The 19,921-nt window shown below is 46.4% G+C and overlaps 1 long non-coding RNA gene across 10 annotated transcripts; it reads left to right on the top strand.

Annotated features, from left to right (window-relative positions):
• The first annotated feature begins 4,065 nt into the window (after nucleotides 1-4,065).
• LOC123088284 (uncharacterized) lies at nucleotides 4,066-10,698 on the top strand. 10 transcript variants are annotated; one of them, XR_006441823.1, is made up of 12 exons: nucleotides 4,066-4,202; nucleotides 4,377-4,567; nucleotides 4,907-5,194; nucleotides 5,343-5,436; nucleotides 5,548-5,691; nucleotides 6,707-6,834; nucleotides 8,214-8,332; nucleotides 8,551-8,647; nucleotides 8,773-8,934; nucleotides 9,163-9,231; nucleotides 9,617-10,253; nucleotides 10,465-10,698. It is a non-coding gene; the product is annotated as an uncharacterized lncRNA (long non-coding RNA). The 10 variants fall into 10 exon arrangements; XR_006441827.1 differs by having other exon boundaries at nucleotides 5,548-6,834; nucleotides 9,617-9,822; nucleotides 10,084-10,253; XR_006441819.1 differs by having other exon boundaries at nucleotides 5,548-6,834.
• The last annotated feature ends 9,223 nt before the right edge of the window (nucleotides 10,699-19,921 follow it).

Raw genomic sequence — 19,921 nt, 5'->3', positions numbered from 1 at the left:
AAGGATAGCCTGCATCATCGCCATCTCATCCATGTAGTCATCATTGTCGAACAAGTCAACATAGTGTTGGTATATGTACTCTATATCCGAATTCATTGCTTGAAATACAAAGGGACAAAGTTTTTTAAAAATTAGCACGGACATTTCAACGAACACTTGCCGGGCATATGGTGACTACCGTAGGGGCGGATGGCAGCGGTGTGGTGGATGAATGAGAGGTGTGGACCGGCGGTGCAGGACAAACGATGTGGAGCCCGGGTGTAGTGGTGGAGGGGACGGAGTCACGGAGTTCTGGGAAGGGTGGGATGGAGCTGCGGCGTCATCGGCAAGAGAGAAAACAAACATAGAGAAAGATGAAAAGATAGAGGTGCAGGGTCCGGAAGGGGTTTTGAGTGGGTCGGAGGTGTTGGTGTCTTACGTGGTGGTGATCCGGACTCCCACAAAACCACCCCCCTCCCCTAGTTCACTTCCGGTTTGCGAGGAAGAGGACATCCGGACCAGCCCGTGGGCGGATAAATGTTTGCATTGGATGGCAAAGAGCATTCCGATCGTGCAGTTCGGATAGTAGTGGGCAGTTTGAGGGTCCGATTTGATATGTCCTGAAGAAAAAAATGCAAAAGCCGAAACATGTGCTTAGTCCGTGTATATAGCTTCTTGTGAGATCACAAGAAAATGGCATTAATCAACGGGCGACCTAGACTTGATATCCAAGTTTCTCATTTGAAAAAAAAGGGGAAAGTAACTTACGCAAACGAGCAAGGAAGAGAGAAATGCAGTGGACACGTTGTCCATGGGCCACTTAGGCCAACTCCAGCGTGCGACCCCATCCTGTCCGGGTGCGTCCGTTTGGGGCAAAATGGACAAACCAGACGGCCCGGCGCGTGGGCGCGAACGGACATTTGTTTGTTTTCTGTCCGCTTTCGACCCATCCCGGCCCAAGTTTGGGCCGTTTTTAGGCTGAAACAGCGCGCGGACGGGCGGGACACGCTCGCTTATCCTGCCCTGACCCGTCCATCGGTGGCACAAAGCAAAACCCCCGCACCCCATTTGGCGCCATTTCCCCCAAACCATCCCACATCCCGCCCCCACCGTCTCCCATCCATGGCCGACGCCCCGTCGAATTCCGGCGGCCTGGCCATCGAGCCGCCTGTAAAGGTGAAGAAGAAGGCGGCCAGGGGGTGCAAGGAAGCTGCGGTCGAAATGCACACCGGAGGAGCTCGCCAAGATGGACGCGGAATTGGCGAAGTGGAGGAACCAGAGGGCGGCCGTCAAGGGCAAGACCGCCGCGGCCAAGTTCGCCGCCAAGCGTGATGCGGTGGAGGCCGCATGGCGCAAGGCCGAGATCGACGAGAAGGAGGTCATCGTCAACAAAGCACACGCCCTCCTCATGCTTGGGCTGTGCCGTCCGACGGGTTTCTCTGGTGCGGCCATCGGCGTGAGCACAGGCTTATTGGTCGCCAGACCTCACCACTGCCCGTCGCTGATGTCGCGGACCATGCCTATGTCGCCCGACTTTCCCCCGCTAAGGCACGATGGCCAGACCCGTTTTTTGGGGTCGCCGGACGTTGGCGTGATCGCGCCGTCCACCCCGCGCCCCCTCGGCCGTCATCGACCTCAACGTCACGTTGGGGGCCAGTAGTGGCGGCAGTCCGTCCGTCGAGATGCAAAGAAAGCAAGCACGACCACCGTTTACGGGCACCATGCCGTCGCCCCGCGTCCTGTTCGACGAAATGCCAACACCAACGCTAACGGTCGACGGCCCCTTCTACAACCAGTTCATGGAGAATGTGATCTACGAGGGTGGGCATGGAGGTGCCTGCGATCCCGATGAGATCCAAAGTCAGGATGGCCGCGCCCAGTACGTTGCCGATGAAGAGGCCCACGACCATGCTGACTACGACCATGGTGAGTCGTGGCATGAAGATGATGACATCTATTGCGAAGGTGATGGTGATGAAGAAGGCGACATTGATATTGATATTGGGGGCGAGCCATTGTTCATCGAGAGCTCACCCAAAGAGCAGAAGCACAAAAGAGGAAGAAGAGCATTCACACGGGTTCATATTCACAAGTCGAGGACAAGTTGATTTGCCAATGTTGGATGGAGATTAGCCAAGATCCGAGGACCGGCGCGCAACAAAAGGGCCTTGTTTTTTGGACGAGAGTCCACAAAATATTCCATGAAAGAAAGATGTTTGAGCCCTACAAAATTACGAGCGACCGTGGCATCACCTCAATTCAAAAGAGGTGGTTGTTCATCCAACAAGAGTGCAACAAGTATTGTGCCGCACTTGAGAGCATTGAAGCATGACCTGTGAGTGGTCTCAGCATTGGGGACATGGTATGCTCTCCTCACCCTAGTTCTTTCGTTGCTATGGCCATGAGACTTCGGCCTTGTATATGTTTGCATGTTCAATTGTTGTTGATCATGTGATGTAAGCATTTCAATCTTTGGAAGCATTCAAGGCCCGGCACAATGACAAGCCATTCACTCTTACGCATTGTTGGACGATCATCAACAATTGCCATAAGTTCAAGGATCAATACCGTGAACTTCAAAGGAAGAGAGGCAAAAAGATGGCCGCGTTGGCCGGAGGTGGCGATGGTGAGGCGTTAAAGAGGCCGAGGGGGAAGACCAACTCCAAGGTGGACGACATACGTGATGCGTCATCCATGGCCTTGCATGATACTTTGCACGACATGATGTCTCAAAAGGATGTGAGGGATGAGAAAAAATGACAAAGCAATGACGAGCAAATGAAGCAATACTTAGAGCTTCAAAGGAAGAAGCTTGAGATGGAGGAGGTGGCCAAGAAAAGGAAGATCGACATGGAGGAGGCGTCCCGGCAAAGGCAGCTCGACATCGAGGCCGCCAATGTCATGGCCAGGCAGAGGCAGCTCGACATCGAGGCCACCGATGCCGCAACCAAAGCAAAGAAGGTGGCCCTTGCGATCATGAGCATGGACTTGACAAAGATGAGCGAGAAGACGAGGAGCTGGTTCGAGGCCAGGCAGAAGGAGATGTTCGACGCCGACGGCCTGAACTAGGTCGTCTGATTGGCCGTGGCCGTTCTTTTTTGGAGGCTGGCATGCTGACTGTGTGCCGGCGAGAAACACATTCATTTTGTAGGTTGGCTGTGTTGCCGGCGACAAAACTATTCATTTTGTAGGCTGGCTCTGTTGCCGGCCGCTGGCTGTGTTGCCAGCAAGGCCGTGTAGGCCGCTGGCTCTGTTGCCGGCGTGAACTAGGGCTCCTGGCCTGAACTAGGGCGTGGTATTTTGAAAGTTGGCGTTTGAAAATGGAGGCGGACAGGATGAGGCCAAAGGATGCGTCCGCACGTTGGACGCACGGCCATCGCATCCTAGGACAGGTCCGGAGACGACCCTATTGCCCTACCCAAATGGATAGAAGCCGGGCAAAACGAACTGCCGTTTGGGGTCGTGCGCTGGAGTTGGCCTTACAAAACAGAATTATCCGCGGCGAGCGGCCGGAAGATGAGTGTGCGTGCGTGCATGCGCGTCGCCCGTCCGTCCCGGGCCAGAAGGCGGTCGAAGGTTGCGCGCTGGGGGCCGTGGATGTGGGCGCGCCGACGGTCGCGATCGGCGGGGTGATTCGTCGGCCGGGCCGGCGATGGGTTTGATCGCGTCGCGGTCAAGTGCCATTAACCGTGACGACGCTGCTGGCCGCATAATGATTTGAGTGACTAGATATAGTTTGTTGCGTATTGGGAGTAGTAGTAGACGTGGTTGGTGTGGGCAGCAGGGAAATTACACACTCGACGACTTGCGAGATGCTGACATATCGATAGGAGACGGCCAGAAAATCTGACCACTGTCGTAGCAATTCGGTCGGAGGCGACGAACTGGTAGTCGGCGGCGGGTGCCCAACAATTAAACACAATAAGAGTCGCTAGAGGGGCGAACACTCGCGTTGTCCACGTCGGCTAGGCTTTACTGTGCACCGTCTTTGTTTTTTTCAATAAAAAGTAGCGATGGCACTGTAAAACATAGCGATGAGAAAACGATGGAAAAAAAAAGAAAATGAAAAGGCCTCTCTGTACGCACGCAGCCCAGCCCAACACTCCATCTCCCGTCTCTCCCACGCCCACACGCAACCTCTCTTCTCCTCCTCTCTCGGCGGCATCTTCCCCGAGCGCCTCACCACCGGAGCCGGGACCAGCAGATCCTCGCCTCCTCCGCCGGTGAGCTGCCCACTCACGCAACCCCTCTCTCTCCCCCGCGCCGCCTCTCCGACTCTTTACTCCGTCGTCGCCCGCGGTGGCCGTCGCCGCCCTCACCCGCGCTCATGCCATCTTCATCTCCGGCCGCGAGCACTACCTCGTCCAGCCTCATCTCCCCCTATCTTCTTGATTTAGATCTCGGGAGCACACGGGTGCGGATCAAGGCGTTGGTGGACAGGTTCATGAACGAGCTGCAGGAGGCGCTGTGGACGCGACATCCAGGACCGCCCCATGAAGGAGCGGGAGATGCCGAGCTACATCAGGAGAGCGAGCGCGAGTTCCACGAGAGGGAGGCCGCCTGGAAGGCCGAGCTCTCCTGCCGCGAGGTAGTAATCGAACCTGGTCCATGACTTACTACCGTCTCCTTTTCCGTCAGACTGATTCATCTGCGTGTTTATATCCTGGTGTTTATTCATTTGATGGTGTTGACGGCATGATGCCTTATGTCAGAGATCGGCTGCTGAATTTTGGTGTATTCCAAAGTATATGTATTAATGAAAATTGGTACCTTGAGCCAAATGCCCCCTCATTATGTCTGACCAAGTTGATTACTATTACATGAGAATTGCCATCGCACTTCGGACAAACAAGCCAGCTAAGAAATAAAGATGACTCTGTTTTACTACTACTGGAGTCCTTCATGTCTCGTTGTGTCTTGGCATCAGGGACTTCGTCAATAGTCCTTGCATTGGATCAAACTACTGGCGGCGACAGGGATACAAGCGCACCGACGCGAAAGCCTGGGAGATGCGGCGCTCCCGCCGTTCAGATCGAACCGAGAGGGACGGGGAGAACAACCACCGCCTTCTCATGTTGCTCGTCTCCACCGCGCCTCGTCTGCACCGCGTGGTGATGACCGGCGGCACTGCCCGCGTTGGCGGCAGTGGTCGACTCCTCGACTTCCATAGCTTCTGGAAGTCCGGCAATAACGAGCCCCATCCGCAAGTTCCACGGTTCGTCTCTTCGATCCCCATCCTCCTTGGTTTCCGTGAAATCCCAACGCCAGTTTTTTTGCCCGGTCTTAGATGCGCTGCAGATAGCGGACCCATGTGTTGGCTAAACTAGCTTCAAAATTGAGCAGGGATTGTTTGGTTTTTGTAGCTGATGGTTTAATTGTTGAAACTGGAGCTTCCCTGGGGCATGTTTTTCACTGGCGTGAGAGGGTAGGCCGAGGATGAGTCCCCTTTATTTGGAGGTAAGATCCTCACTTCTATTGGCCATGAAAGCATCCATTTGCATATTGCATCTGGGTAATCGTTGAAACAATATCCTTTTTTATGATTTTTATTCTTAGTTGCTTTTACAGTGATCCTCCATATGAAAGGAAGAGCAGGGTAGTGTGGGCGATGGAAGTCTTTGTATACCAGGGCAAGCTCCTCCTTCCTCATTCTCTGAATTTTATCAACATGACCACCAACTAGGTTCTTTGCACATACTATGTCGACCACGTGTATGTGTCAGCTGTAGTCTCATGTTAAATTGCAAGTTTATACTGTTGTCATTACAGAGGTGTTGTTGTTGATTTGTTTGATCTCTTGAACAATTGAACAGTTTACAGTCACACATATCCAGTTGGAATGCTATGGCAGTATTATTAGCCAGGGATGAGGCCTTTTGTCTTCTTAAAAAATGTAGTTGTTTGGAATTTTGGGATAATATGGATGGTGCTCTGATTAAGCTAAATTAATGCATTGCTAATATTGGTGCTAGCTAAACATCCATGTTGATTCTCCGGTGTATGTCCCTGGAGCAGTTTCGACTTGTCATTTTAGGTGTGTAAGTTCCTGTCTAATTAGCTAGCTTAGTCAGATTCCTTTTTGTGATTGATGGGGCAGTGGATGCAAACATATCTATCAATACCAGCTAGCTGCTTGAGTGAACTTTTAGTTAGAACTGCAGCTACTTGGTGTGTCTCTGACATAACTTGATATGTGCTTTTCTTTGTGTATATACGAATATGTTTTTCTCTTGGTCATGGACCATATAAGTCACAAGCAATTTCCGGGCACCACAAGCAATTGAATGCCTCAGCTCACCTGTACGTATGCACTGCTCTGACTGGTCTGTCCTCTGTTTAGAACCAAGCTTAATTAGCATATACATCCCTTTTGATTAGCAGCTAACCTCGCTTTATCCTCGAAAAGCTTGGGGGCTTTTCTGATTTGATGGAGTGGTTTGAGTACTTAAACCTGTTTTCTGGCAATATATTTCTTTTTCTCATGAACAGTTTGAGCAGTTTTCCTTTATCTTTCAATTGAAGCAAAAGGCTGGGGTCGCGTCAATAAATGATATTTTTTCCTTAAGATGATAATATGCTGCCACCGAAAAATATGATAATATTTTGATAGACAGTTTATGTCGTCAGTGCCAATCCATTTCCATGTGCACATATTCATACCATCCTCGGAATGACCTCCTCAAAAACTTCCAAGTGTAATTATCTGTTCGTGCATACGTGTACGCAGGACTTGGATCTCGCTTTCTGGCCAGGTGAGAATGTGAGATTTTGACCATGCATGCGTTCATGGCAGATGACAAATGGACTATGGATAATTTGCTGAACACCAAGTCCGTAGTGGCTTTCATTTCAAACGTATGTATATATCGACCCTTTACCCACTAATTAATTGAGGAAAAGGAAGAGATGGAACATTTCAACTTGGCTCTATGACACTTGATAAATTATACAATAAGATTAATTTATTACTAATATTTATTGGCTAGATATATGTAGTGCTGCATTTAGGCATGATCAGGTTCAGGTGACACTGCATCAGTACTTAATTCTTAAGATATATGGTTATTATTCCGAGATTCTCCAAAATTTATGCCTCAGCTAAACGAGCATGTTTGTATAAACTACTCCATCCTTACTAAATTGTAAGATGTTTTTTGTTTTGTGTTGGGCATAAAAAATGTCTTACGTTTTGTTACGAAAGGAGTAGCTCTGTGCTTCCACCTCAAAAGATTGATGTGTGGCAGGAGACCTGAATCTATCCAATATTGTGCACAATGATAGCTAGCCAGCGAATGAACGTTCAGTAGTTTTTTTTATATTAGACACCCAAGGGCATCTTAAAACTGATTAATATCGAGGAAAACAAAGATTTTTTTATGCCGTCACAAGGAGTAAAGGTACTGAGTTTACATATACTCCTTTTGGATTCTTTTACCATACGGCTTCACAGTCATGGCATGGATAGGGTTATCATTTTTTTATGTCATGCATAACTCCACGGTGCTCATTGGAACTTGGTAAAACACTCCACCCAACAAAATTCTTATCTCTATCTGATTTTCTTATTTGACCACCTTATGCTTCTTGATTTTCATGCCCAACAACTATCCGGCGGAACTGAGCTCCGCAAACATTTGATAATTTGAACTAGGCTGACTTTTTACTCAATTTGAAGTGGCTGTTGCCTATTGAGGTGGGCTATTTAGAGGCTTATGGTTTCAAGAAGACATACATAATTCAGCAACCGCAGATTGTGCTGTTGGTGGACATTTCAAGTTCAATAAAACTATTTGATATGGACATACCTGTTAGTCTATGAAGCTACCACCCTAGCTACATTATTCAGCACCAGAATAGCACACGATGTCCAGCTCAGATTTTGAAAGAGAACACCATTGACACATATCTTATTTCTTCATTCTTTTTTTGTATGTCTTTATGGACTTATCGTGTGGTCATTACAAATAACCTTAGTGATTACGTGAAAGGAAGTTGAAAGTTAGTCTATAGAACATTTATAACCATAACATAATCTTGACACTGTCAGTCTTGTACAACTATACAGTTTCACTTATTGGAATGATTGAGTGAGAGAACTTTGTTATATGCTCTTATGCTCTTTCATTAGTCATACTCTATATCGGCTCCTTACTGAATGCTGACTATCAGTTTAATAATTGTGAGTTTTCACCATGAGTTGTATGAGGGGGGCTGACTAGCTCTTTTGTATGCAGGACTTGGTACTGATACTCTAGAATACACATCAAATGGGCGCTACATGATAGTAGGTGGACGAAAAGTGCATATTGCAATGGTGGATATGTGGAGTATGGAACTCATCAAGGAATTTCAGGTCAACTTTTCGTATTAAGCAATTTGTCAGTATGTAGGTTTGCTTCTCTTTTGTCCTTTTTTCTCAGTAAAATGTTCAGTATTGAGTTTCAGTGCTTTGCTCATAAATTAGACTCGCGAGAGTGATCTTAGTCTGATCCTCGATTTTGGTGGAAGTTAGCAGCATTAAAACTTTGCCCAGACAATTATAAACTGATAATCTCTATATGTTCCTATCAGGAGGAACGGAGGGATGTGATTTGGAAAGATTGACATTTCCTGTTTTGAGGAATGGGAAACACTGAATTACACACTTTAGATCTTGCTTGGAACTTTGGTATGTAAAGCACTCTGTTTGGGTTTGTTGGTATGCTAACATAACTAACTGGCTTCGCCTTCTCATGAACTACGCTGAGGTTAGCTTCTGTTTTTACATGGGTCATTCTTTATCATCTTTTACAGTGAAAAGTGGCATTATGAACTTGAGTGAGATCTATATTGAGCATAAGTGGGAAAATATTCCATCGGTTGTTACAACATTACTACTTGGTGGTGCGCTTGGTCCTTTTGAAACTCTACAACTTGTTTTCTGTACAGAACCTAGACTTCATAGGTGTGAAAGTGGTAAATGTTCCTTCATGCCTTTTTTTTGCTTTTGATAGTGTGAAGTGTGAACTACTTTATTTTAGGACAAACATTAGCTATTGACATCAGCTTTTCCCATGTATCTCAAAAACTAATTGATTTCCCTTCATCGAAATCTGATAATTGAGGGCTCTTCTATTATTAATATTGAGCGGGTAGCATCTTGGTTACTAAATGAATCATTCTCAACTCTTTTGTTTTTTGCAGGTTTGTGTTCAAAATAAAAATGACATCCAGTGTACGAGCAAGGTTGATTGATGATTTGGCAGATATCGAGTATGTCCTATTTATACTTCTAAAGTTCAATTTTAACCAAACTTGTCTCGATTAGTTATACTTTGCCGATTATTCTGCTCAAATCAACACCTAACTATAATAGTAACACTGTATGCTCACTTCTTAGAATTTATATTCTAATTTTTTAAATTGGAATAATCTCGATTTCAATGTATAGCAACTGTAACCTCTAAATAAACTAAAATGGTATGATTTCTATTTTGCTAAAATTCTTCCAGGAAGGTTTGTTAGGAAACAAAGTCCTCTCTTCCATGAAGTTCATAATGCTACACTTTAGTTAGTATCTTTTGATTTATGACACTTTAATTAGTATCTTTTGATTTATGACACTTTAATTACTACATCTTGATGTTACATTCTGCAGATATCTTCTTGATTAAATTGTGATGGTAGTGGGAAGATAATTGCTGAAAATACACAAGTTGTTCTTGTTCAGGCAAAGTCCAAGTTGAACGAAGTATAAATAAGTAGACATATATACCGGGAGGTATTGAGGATGGTTCAGCCATTCGACTTATCGGAGGAGTTAGTGTTGATAAGCAAAGGCAAGCACTGGGCAATAAATACAAAGTTATGTAAATTCATGAACCCCTTATGTAGTTTTCCGCATGTTTAGTTTAAACAAGTAACTTCATCAGAGCTATACCTAGGTTGTCGTACTGAGATATCTGTCAATTGACAAGGTGCTTATCAATTTGTATGCTTGAAGTAGAGTAATACAGTCTGGATGAAACATTACTCGCATTTCAGTTTAGTTTATTAGGATCCACTTACTAGGAGAAGATATTATTGTTATTGTTAGTTGTTACCCATTTCTATCTTAGCATGCAGGGTGTAAGTGGTGACTTGTATATATTCGTCCATGTTGAAGCAGAACAAGGCATCCCTTGTATATATTCGTTCATGTTGAAGCAGAACAAGGCATCCACAGAGAAGGCCTCAATTTGTATTCTGATACAATGATTGACTACACTGATGCAGTTTTAGGAACAACGGTGAAGGTGAGTTGTCGAAACTCGAAAGCTCGAAACCTCGAAACCTTTTTTGACACGTAATCGTTGTCCTCAAGTTAGATCACACAAAACTTACGTGTTGTCTTATAACTGAAGTATATCCTTTGTTAATTCCATAATTTTGCAATTTTTTCTTCTTATTTTGTGCTACAAAGACTCACACTTAAGCTTAATCGAGAAATCAACCTTGTTATTTCAGGTTGAGGCAATGGAGGGATTGAATGATCTTTATTATTATTTTGCATATAACCTTACATGTTGAGGTGTTTCCTTTGTGTCCTTCGCTAGCTCGTGCATGTATGTTAGTGATGGACAACCACAAAGACTAAATGCTAATAGGGTTCTTTTTATTACTCTGATCTTGTGTTTAAAAATGGTTTGTGTAAGCCACACTTTGAATATTCAAGATATTCATGATGCTATTATTTTTTCATCATGCCTGATTCTTTACATGTCATAGTCAAAGCATAAAAATTTCGTTGGAGTTGCGCATGACAAAGCTCTGCTGCTACATAAAATGAACGCATAGCACGATCCGAGGCACTCAAACAATGCAAGTGCGCACAAGACAGCCTCAAGAGGCGCCACCAGGTGGCGCCCCAGCCACTAGTCATACATCTGTCGTTATCGAAGGTTCATATCAGGAAAATAGTCGTCGACGTGGATGCAGCGCTGGCCGGGCGTCGACGGCCCGGCGGACGTAGGTGGGTGCTGGCCAATCATGCACGCAAATGCGGTCTTTCTGTTGTTCTTTACGTTTTTATTTTCTCTTTTTTTTTAGGGTACCACGCACATCTTGTCCTCAGGAGTATATAATTTTTTTTGAAGCTCTCAGGAGTCAGGAGTATCTAATTAACTATCGTCAAAAACATCATGGCCTGGTCTGTTTTTCTGCTTCACATGCCTGTGTGATGGGTCAGTCGTTGCTGGCATGCATGAGCGCGCAGGTGCCGACCGCCCATTAAGTTCGGGCTATGAACGCCAAGTGCTAGTTCTATCATGTGCGTGCACTTGGCCGTCTGCTTTTTGGCCGCGGAAGCTTTTCTTCTTCAAATGCGTGCGTGTGTGGGTCTGGATGGACGATGGATGCGTTTCTTGGGCGTGCTACTACTTGCTCATGCGGTGAGTGGATATCACGAGCTAGAGGAAAGCGGACTGTTAGAGATATATTTGGTGGCAGAGATTGCCCGGGAGTAGATAGAGTTATTTCCATTTTATCTTTAGGAGGTGTCTTGCCCTTAAGTCTTATACTCAATATGTACTCGCCCTCGAGGCTCAATAATATATCCATCATATTTCATAAATCTTCTCTTTCCCTTCTAACATGGTATCAGCCTAACCGGTCCAAATCCTAGCCACCGTCCACCGCTTTCGCTCCGCGCCGCCAGTACCTAGGGTTCGTCCGCCAGTTGTGTTGACCGGCTGCCCTAAAGAGTCTTTTTCCTGAGCCCTTGCTCCGGTTTTTCTCTCTCTCGCCGTTCGTCTTGATCGGCGTCTTTATTTTGGTTTTCCGATCTAATACCGGTTTGCGTCGCCGACCGCCCGTCGACCTTCGCGTGTCTCTACTCCGACTATGGGGTCGAATACACCAACCTCTACTTCCACTGTGCGACCTGGCATGGGTCCCGTTGTTCTCCGCCGGTCCGTCATGCAACGTCGCTCCGATCTGATCGTGGCCTCCACCGATCCCCGCCTCCATCCGGATGTGTTGCATCCGGTCCATGCAGATTTCATCATCAAGCCAAGCAATCTCCATGGTGCAAGTCAAATCAAGCCATCTGCATACACTGCCTCATGCTGTCATGCAGATTCGTCTCAGCCAAGTGCATCTACATGCGTCCTGGCTACGGCACGTCACCGGCGCATGCGGGTGCGGTGCACTCAGCTCTGGCGGCTCTCCTGCTTCTACATCGGATTTGACCGATGCCTCGTCCACCGACGCCGCGTGGCCCATTGGTCGCTCGCGTATCCGCGCGTGGATGCTGGGCTGCTCGTGCTGCTTCTCAGGCATATGGGACTGCGGTCTGCGAATCTTCAATCTTGTGATCGATCGGACTGATCATCTGACCGTCCACGATCCACTTCATACTCGCCGTGTGATCGGTCTGATCAGCTGTTGCACGCGCCATCGTAGGTCTGTGAAGATGCGTGCCTCTCCACCTACCGAGCATCGGGCTGCCGCTGTGTCGCCTCGTTGGACCGCAGCACCGCCGTCCCGTGGTTCTCCTTGCGGCTGCAACAACTCGCGTGTCACCGCTGCCTGCATCGCCCCTTCGGGTTGTAGTGCCGTGATAGACAGTCCCCGCCGCCACTCCAACGCTGTTCCCGCGGTTGCACCGACACGTGCTTCGTTGTTGCGCCGGCCCTTTGGGCTATAGCACCGCGGCCGGCGGTCCACGCCACCGCCCCGAGGTCTTCACGCCGTCGCCCTGACCTGCCGGCCGCCGCCGCGTTGCTCCTTCGGGCGTTAAAGCCGCGGCCCGCAGTCCCCTCCGTCGTCACCACGCGTCGACCTCCCGTGGTATGCGCCGCACCTTCATCCTCGGCGCAGGAATGCCACCGTCCGCGCCTGTCTTCGTCACGCTGTCGGGTTCCTCGCCTACTTCGAGCACCGCTGCCGCGCTACCAACTTAGCCGCCGCCGCCGCCATCAAGCCGTCGCCGCCGCACTTCTTCAGTCACCGCCGCCGCTACCTCCGTGGCCGCCGCCGCCAGTCCACCCCCTTAGTCTCCGTCCAGCACCAGCCCATCGTCAGCGTCGCCGTCATCTACCCCGACCACTTCGTCTACTCCGACCACCATTGGTGACATTGGCTCCGCGCCGATTGGCGCAGCAACCGTCGTCGAGTCCTTCTCTGTTGGCCTCTCTGACTTCCTTGACATGGCGAACAGCTTGTCCAGGTCCCTCTCTAGGCATGCCCAGTGCTGGCAACACTGATGCGTGCATTCGTCCACGACGTGTCCCCGGGCCTGGCAAGCCTGGTGTTGTGCTTCGTCAACTTTGTCTTCGATCGTTTTCGCATGCCCGGTGCTGGCAACACCGACGCGTGCCTTCGTCTATGACGTGTCCCCGAGTTTGGAACACCCGGTGCGACGCCTCGTCAACACCATCCTCCTTCCGGCGCACCACTACCTCGACACCACTGCGCCCATGACTAACTCGGCGCCTCCTCGTGCCCGCGGCTCCATGGCGACTCCCTCGACACCGGCTACCCCGACTCGACATCGACCATGACGTTCTTTGCACGGCTACCTCGACCACGGCTACACCATCCTGCGCTCTCGGTTCCCTTGACATCGGCACAAAGGGTTATCATCCGCTTGAGCAACTCGCCGGCTTCCTCTATAGTCAACGTGTCCGCCACGCGACACCGTCTGCGACGCTCCCGCTACGACTGCGGGGGGATGTCAGCCCGTCGGCTGCTATTATCTCTAGTCTGACCGTCCACGACGCTCCTGTTGTTCGCAACACTACCGCTACGACTGCGGGGGGATGTCAGCCCGTCGGCTGCTATTATCTCCAGTCTGACCGTCCGCGACGCTCCTGTTGTTCGCAACACTACCGCTACGACCGCGGGGGAATGTTAGAGATATATATATTTGGTACTCCCTCCATCCGAAAATATTTGTCATCAAAATGAATAAAAAAGGATGTATCTAGAACTAAAATACGTCTAGATATATCTCTTTTTATTCATTTTGATGACAAGTATTTCAAATGAAGGGAGTAGTAGAGATTGCCCAGGATTAAATAGAGTTATTTCCATCTTATCTCTAGGAGGTGTCTTGCCCTTCAAGTCTTGTACTTAATATATACTCGCCCTCGAGGCTCAGTAATACATCCATCATATTCCGCAAATTCTCTCTCTCCCTCTCTAACACGGACGCTGGCTGGTGGCTGATGCCCAGTGACAGTGATGCCATGGGAGGAAAAGCCATGGACGATAAGATTGGCGTTTTCAGATACACTTTCCTCCTGCCCTCAGCCATGGGATTGGGGTGCAAAACTTCATAAGTTAAGAACCGACGAAAACTCCAACATCGAAAATATAATAGAGGATGCATATGAAATCCATTTTTGTCGAACTTGAGCTTGCCATAAAGATAACCATAAGCTCCAAAACATCATATCTTTTCTTAATAATAAAGCACGGATTGACTCCTTGGGTTGACCATCACAATACGCTTCTTCTCATGATTTTACGTTTTCAGTTTGGATTTAAAATATATACGTGAGGTGGTACTAATTGGGAACGAGGCGACGTGCATCAAACGTTCGTGGGTCTGCGTTATTGGGACTGTAAAAACTTAAATATGTATCCCGTCCGGTTCACTCACGTGGCCCGTAACACATGCAGATTCCTGATCTGACCAAACACGTCTCCTGCTCAAGATGGATATAAAAAGCCAGCCCCTCGCAACCTGGCCTGGCACAACACGCGATGTACGCCGGCGCTCGCACGGCCGCCGAAGTAGGCGCCATGATTTGGGCGACGAAGTTGGCCATGACTGGCGACACGCGAAGAGGGAGAGGTCCAAGATCGCCGTGTCACGAGGTTCTGCAACCCGCGAGACGAGGCCGCGCGGATCGTGGACTGCGGCAGCGGTGCTGTCTATGGCACGGACCGGCAGTTCCAGGGGCGTGCAGTGACCGCTCCCCTCTGTCTCCATGTCTACCTACTTCGTTGAGGGAGATGAAGAGCCTGAGCGAAGGCGCTCAATCATTGTGTATATCCAGATTAGCAAGAAGCCAACAACAGGGGATTGTATAAGTCTAAACGGCCGCCTGCTACTCAAGCTCATCCCCTGCTTCTTCGCTCCTCCACCATGGGGGAATCAATCACTCAAAACTCACAAGTACATCTTATATTCTGATCTATCCTATGCATGCGTGCGTGTGGGTGAGGAGCTGCCCTTTTCTGACTTGCATGACAAGTTCTGCAGCTGCATATGATTTCTTCAGGACCATCAGCATGGATGTTCAGATATGGATTTCTTTCTGGCCATCCACACTTACGCCAATATATATGCATGCAGATAACAATTATATTAAGATGTGTCTCTGTGTTATCATACAATTCTACCACTACATTGGACGAGGATGAGATGATTGGGCTGAAGGCTTGGCACCATATTTATTGCCAGACAAGATAAGTTATCCACATTACTTCCTGCCTGGTCTCCTTGGAATATAGGAAGTATGTCTACTTTCTATACTATGAGCATACGTTTTCTGAATCAAATATGTATCACTGCATTTTCAGCCATGCATGTGAATGCTTAGGAAGACACAACATAAATAGTTCAGTTTTGTTGTTGTTCAATTCTATTTAACAGATGCAGACCCACACATAAATTCAATTTTTATTACTGACACTTTTCTACAGAGAATACTTTCCATTAGTATTTCTCCTTGATAATTTATTTTCCCCTTGGCATCCATCCACCTGATGGAATCTGATAAATTGATCTTGACTACCAATCTGTCTGATGTAATCGATGAAGGACATGGCATTAGCAGGAGCCAACATACTGTGCGAACGGTGAGCAAAACCCTATATTTTTCAAATATTTCTTTTTTTTTTGCGCCACTACTGCTCAGTGAATCATCAGTTTTGTTTCAATATTGTTACAACCAGCCATCAAAGCAGAAGATAGGTGGATTGTTGAAAAAGATTGGTGGTCTGCAATTCACTTTTGGACATGAGAACATCCGTGTGAGCATCTTCAAGCTGCTCTTTTTATTAGCTCAAAACACATGGTTTGTGTCCGTCTGTTACACTAGGATTAAACAAATAACATAAAGTTAAATACTCAGAGGTTGACTCTACCATGAATTTTTAGCCTCTCACTACAAATGTGATAAAAATTTATACTGCATTACATGCATAAAAATATAGAGCCACCATGTGAACCACGTAGTTCTTTTCTAAAGACTACTTTTATTGTTTTTCTTCTTTCCACCACTACTTTGAATATTTTGGTGTACTGAATAATACGTGTCTCAATTCCAGACTTTCTGTCTCAGTGGTAACAGCTAATATAAGTTTTGGTAGCTTAAAAATAAATTTATATTATTTTTCAATTTAACTAAAAAATTGCTAGCATAGAGGCATGGCAAATTTGGCTTGCTTTGTACTATAACAATTTTGTAGGCATCAATTTAGATGTGTTCTGTTCTGGTAGGAGGGTGTAGGGATAATTTTTTCTGTTGCGAGGCACATGATGGGATTGCTAAAGGTGTGTGCTAGAGCGTGACGATCAAGCTCATTACCTGAGATTGATCGTGTTCGTCATGAATAGATGGACAACATGACCACGATGGCGAAGAGAGTGGTAACACCGATTGGTTGCCTGGAACATGCGAGCATTTGGTTTTTCCCGTTGCAACGCATGGGCATATGTGCTAGTAAAGAAAAAAACCAAACAAGAACCAAGAAGATGATGCCAAAGATGTAAATGTTTGAGATCTCTACGAACAATGCGAATTCGAATAAGCTACTCACTCGAGAGCCCCTCTTGATAGTACGACTATCGATCCTATAACCCGGTCTGTCAACTAACATCACGAGACTGGTATGATATAAAACCTATCAAGGTTATACCTTTGCCTTGCGCATAGTCCATTTGAGCTAGATGATGATGATCTTGACTTTCTCAAGTTGGACCACCATTCTTGATAGTGGTGGCTCAATGAAGACTAGTAAATTGCTCCCTTGTACTCCACTATGGGCGAGCCTCTCTTAGGCACATATTCACATGTCCATTATCATCAGAATGGACGGTAAGCTTCAAGCATGTGATCTCTTCATGATGCTCCACTTGAACTTGCACAACGCAACCTTGATGACAATTATCACTTGATGTCATCCTCCATGGGTTATATGTGATCTTCCTTTCGATGTAAGCCCATGAAAACATACCTAACCGCACATAGAAACCTCACAAAGATCATGTGTTAGTACACAAAAGTGTAATGGACAATGCTTACTATACCATGGGATCTGTAAGTGCATCTAGTGCCCCTAATGTGTTTGTGAGTGTACACAGGTCTATAGGTCTATGAGGAGTTTGATATTTACGATGAAAGTCGACCCCTAAAAATGAATGTCTTCAGTTGAAGACTTTGGTTTTCTTGAAGACTTTGAAAGTGAGGAAATTGGTGTGACCTTGAAGACTTGATATTCATGCGAGGAATATGAAGCGTGAAGACTTTTGTTTTCGTAGTTTCATTTTATCTTCCTTGAGTCATAGGAAACACCTTACTGTTAAAGGGGGTCGAGGTAAAACTAAGGAAAAGTTCCCAAGTGATGCTCATCTCAAAATCCTACACCTACCCAATCCTTTCGAGTGAAGCCATTGTAAATCTCAGACGGTTCAGTCAATTTCTTCAGTGACAGAGACGAAGGTCTTTTGGTCTCTGAGGAATTTGTTCTGACAGAGGAGTGAGGAATTCGCTAGTGCGGATTGCCTACAAGTGAGGAACATGATAGCCCTGTGGAATTTGATACTCAAATTTCCGACCGTTGTTGTGCTACGCGCCAGCTATCCCAAAATATCTACCCACCTAACGGTCATATCATTGAAGGGCATTTATGTATTATCATGTCGGGCTGCTCCCTAGGCTATAAATAGCAGCCCCCTACAACCACTAGTTGGTTGGCTGCTCCGAGAAAAACTGACACTTGTCATTGAGAGCATCCCATCCTCCGAGGACTTTGAGCGAAAATCATCAGTGAGGAAAACCCAAACCCAAACACCTAGAAACCCAAAGTGATTGAGCATCACTGGAGAGATTGTTCCTGTGTGGAACCGAGGCTTGTTACCTTTGGGGACTGTGCATCCTCTAGACGATTAGGCGTCATGGTCTAGAACATCTAAGAGGAAATTGTGGATCACCGAGTGACCGAGTCTGTGAAGGTTTGGAAGTCACCTGAAGACTTACCAGGAGTGATTGGGCAAGGTCTGTGTGATCTTATCTCAAGGAGAATACAGTGAGGACTGTGTGTCCTCAGGTTTAAATACCTAGCCGCTCCAACCAGACGTACGACTGTCACAACAGTTGGAACTGGTACCAAATCATCGTCTTCACCAAGCTACTGGTTCTATTTCCTCAACCCTTTCATTTCGTCATTCATGTGTTGATGAACTTGATCGTTATTGTTTGAAGACTTTGATTGAAGAATTTCTCAATTTCCTCAATCCTAATTCTTCTATCACTTTGTCTTCAGCCTGCTTATCCTGTTTACACGCTATTTGTGCTCTGTGTATGTTTCATTTCATCATGATGACTATGCTACTGCTCTGTTTTGCACGCACCTGATTACTTATTCCGCTACAAGTAGTTCGTGAGTTTGGAAATTCCTCAAGTTGAATTTCATCTGTGACAAATTTGTAAAAATCGCCTATTCACCCCCCTCTAGTCGATATAACGCACTTTCAATTGGTATCAGAGCAAGGTACTCCCTTATTCTGTGTGATTTGGTTTAACCACCTGGAGTTTTAGTGATGTCAACCACATGAATGAAGAAAGTGACATGCCCCTGATGTCTGCTAGAACTACGTCGGTATTTCCCCAAAGAGGAAGGGATGATGCAGTATAGCGACGGTAGGTATTTCCCTCAGTGATGAGACCAAGGTTATCGAACCAGTAGGAGAACCTCCTCACACCATGTAAACAGCACCTGCACACAAATAACAAATACTCGCAACCCGACATGTTAAAGAGGTTGTCAATCCCTTTCGGACACGGCGCCTCAAGATAGGCAAATAACGTGAGGTAAAAGTGGTAGATAGGATAAATAGATCGCGGAACAAATAAATTGCAGCAAGGTATTTTTGTATTTTGGTTTAATATATCTGAAAATAAATGCAAAGGAAAAATAGATAGCAAAGGCAAATATGATGAAAAGAGACCCGGGGGCCGTAGGTTTCACTAGTGGCTTCTCTCGATAAAAATAGCAAACGGTGGGAAAACAATTACTATTGGGCAATTGATATAACTTCAAAAAATCATGATGATATCCAGGCAATGATCATTATATAGGCATCACGTCCAAGATTAGAAGACCGACTCTTGCCTGCATCTACTACTATTACTCCACACATCGACCGCTATCCAGCATGCATCTATTGTATTAAGTTCATGGAGAAACAGAGTAATGCAATAAGAACGATGATATGATGTAGACAAGATCTATTTGTGTAGAAATAGACCCCATCTTGTTATCCTTAATAGCAACGATACATATGTGTCGTTTCCCTTTCTACCACTGGGATCGAGCACCGTAAGATTGAACCCATCACAAAGCACCTCTTCCCATTGCAAGATAAATAGATCAAGTTGGCCAAACAAAACCCAAATATCGGAGAATAAATACGAGGCTATAATCAATCACGCATATAAGAGATCAAAGAAGACTCAAATAACTTTCATGGATAAAAACATAGATTTGATCATAAACTCAAATTAAGTTCATTGGATCCCAACAAACACAACGCAAAAAGACTTACATCATATGGATCTCCAAGAGACCATTGTATTGATAATCAAGAGAGAGAGAGAGAGAGAGAGAGAGAGAGAGGAGCAATCTAGCTACTAACTACGGACCCGTAGGTTTACAAGAACTAATCACACATCATCGGAGAGGCACCAAT

This window comes from Triticum aestivum, chromosome 4A (assembly GCF_018294505.1).
Source record: "Triticum aestivum cultivar Chinese Spring chromosome 4A, IWGSC CS RefSeq v2.1, whole genome shotgun sequence".
In the NCBI taxonomy this organism is placed as follows: domain Eukaryota; kingdom Viridiplantae; phylum Streptophyta; class Magnoliopsida; order Poales; family Poaceae; genus Triticum; species Triticum aestivum.
This window is presented reverse-complemented; position numbering and strand designations above follow the sequence as displayed.